This window comes from Epinephelus lanceolatus, unplaced genomic scaffold (assembly GCF_041903045.1).
Source record: "Epinephelus lanceolatus isolate andai-2023 unplaced genomic scaffold, ASM4190304v1 scaffold95, whole genome shotgun sequence".
Classification (NCBI taxonomy): domain Eukaryota; kingdom Metazoa; phylum Chordata; class Actinopteri; order Perciformes; family Serranidae; genus Epinephelus; species Epinephelus lanceolatus.
In genome coordinates, this window is record NW_027556877.1 from 17,501 (window position 1) to 20,000 (window position 2,500).

A 2,500-nucleotide genomic window follows, 5' to 3' on the forward strand; every position below is an offset into this window, starting at 1 on the left:
ACATCTGTAACCGCCATGGCGGACGGCCCAGCCTTCGCCCCGCGTAACAACTTCCACTTAAGTACATCGGTCTCAGGCCGACATCTGTAACCGCCGGAATCGACGGCCCAGCCTTCGCCCCTCGACACAATGCACTCGGTCGCTGAGTCGTTCCTGGCAACGGCTCAACTAGAGACTACTACATCCTACACGCCATTTTAGGGGTCCCCTCGCCCTCGACCGTCACTAGGGGCCCCTTTCGTGCTGGAGGCCGCCCCAACCTCCCCTCATCATTCCATGAACTCCCTCAATACATCCAGGGAGTACAAGAGGGTCCTGCGACTGATGAGTTTAGCAAAGCTCCGGCGTCGAGCTTGCCCCAAGCCCAGTGCCATCAGAAAAGCGTTGTTGGTAGAGGGCCACTTGCCCCTGGCACCCACTGGAAAACCGAAAACCTGCACCCTGCGAACCGCCAACAGTCTCTGAGGCAGTACGTGACAGAGAGGGCGGTACTTATTCACTTTCTCGAGCCGCGCCGCCTCAAGAGAGTCTTCCTCGAGCTCGTACCGGATCGTCACATCCACCACCAGTGCCAAGTCGTCTTTCGTGAAGACAAGGTCGGGCGCCAAGGCCCCGCCAGAAGGAAGGGCCCAGCGGACCTCCCTCATCACACTCCAGCCGCAGCGCTGTGCTTCCGTCACGATGAGATCACACACCTTGTGGTGCCGTCGGATTCGACCCTGTTGAACCTTCGGACAAGCCCCAAGTATGTGTGAACAGGTCTCGGGAGAACCCCGACAGTACCGACAAAGGGCATCGGAGGACTGTCTCCCCCTCCCTGCCGACTCTCGGGTTGGGTACACATTTGCCCTCAGCTGAAGTGCCGCAATATACCGGCCGGGAGTGAACCCCCCCGAGTAGGGGTCGACTAGCCAGCAATTACTGGTCCTATCAGCCTCGAACAGCCGAATGCCTCGCCCTTGAGAATTCAGGTTGGCCCATCTGTCGAACTCGACCTGGCGCCAGTCACACGGGACCAAGCGCCTCCCTGGCTTCAGCGAGTTGGGAGCTGCCGTGCTCCCCTCCGCAGGGGAGCCTACCTCTGAACTAGTTCCCACTTCCACCCCCTCCGCAGGGGGATCCAGGCTGGGAATTTCATCCAGTGAGCCTCCAGCTCTCAGCCATGCCCTCTCGAATGTTCTGTACTTTATCGTTCGACGAGCAATCCACCGCACTGTTTCGTCCCTGGAATGAAACAGGCCGTAGATCCTCCGGGCTTGTATCGATGCAACGACCTTGGACAACCTTGGAATGCCCAATCCGCCACTGGACTTTCTTGAGTATATCAAGCCATCCGTTGTGCAAGCTGGCAGGTGTAGCCAGTGCTTCACCGCCTTTCTTATGCGTGCATCGACTTCTGTCAGGACCTGGTCTGACACCACGCAATGATTAGCCTCAAAGATCACCCTCGGCAGAGCATAGTTGACCAACAGGTCCACCCTTTCGATCGGGCCTAAGGGTGTCCCTCCGATGGCAGCTATCCACCGCTGGAGTCGCTCGCCGATACCCTTGGAGACCAACCCTGTCCACGGGTTGATCGTCACGCCCAAGTACTTTACGCCCTCGCCCGGCCCGATCTGGTGGATGGGCACGCCTCCCAGCAGCCAGGGGGGTCGGCTGCCAATCAAACGCACCTTCCCCACGGTCTCGGCAAAGAACCCGTGGCACTTACTGGGCTGCACCCTCATCCCAGTAAGCTCGCAGAAGGCCTCCAAGATATCAATGTTGGCCACCATACCCTCCCATGAGCTACTCAACAAGACCAAATCATCGGCAAATGCCAAAGCCGTTATGGATTTCCCTTCCGCACCAAATCCGTGGCCCTCGCGTTCAAGTGCTTGGACTAGTGGATCCAAAGCAATGTTAAAGAGGAGAGGGGACATGGAGTCACCCTGTTTCACTCCAACTTTAATGGCGATGTCTGCTGTGCACCCTTCAGCACATCGCACTTTGGTAGTGCAGTTCTCATATGAATTCCTGACCAATTCCAGCATGTGTTGGTCTAACCCCTTCCGTTCCAAAGCACTCAGGAGATGCTCATGTGAAACGGTATCGAAAGCCTTAGCGAAGTCGACAAATACGACCCCAAGGGATGACCTTTCTCTTGTGCTCAATTTCATGACACCCTCCAAGACCGATAGGTTTTCTGAGCAGCCAGGGGAGGCTATAAAGCCTCTCTGCCGCGGATGGATAGGGCACGCCGCCGTCATCCTACCCGTCAGGATCCGCGAGAAAAGCCTCAAGACCAAAGACCCAATGGTAATTGGACGCCACTGGTTGACGTCCCCGAGCCGCTCCGGGTCAGTGGTCTTAGGTATGAGTACTGTTCGGCACCTCTTAAAGACTTCCGGCAGAGTCCCAGAGACCAGCCATGTGGAGAACATGCACGCCAACTTCTCACCTTTTGGGTCCCAACCAAGGAGAAGGGATTTCGTAACGCCATCGGGACCCGGTGAGGAAC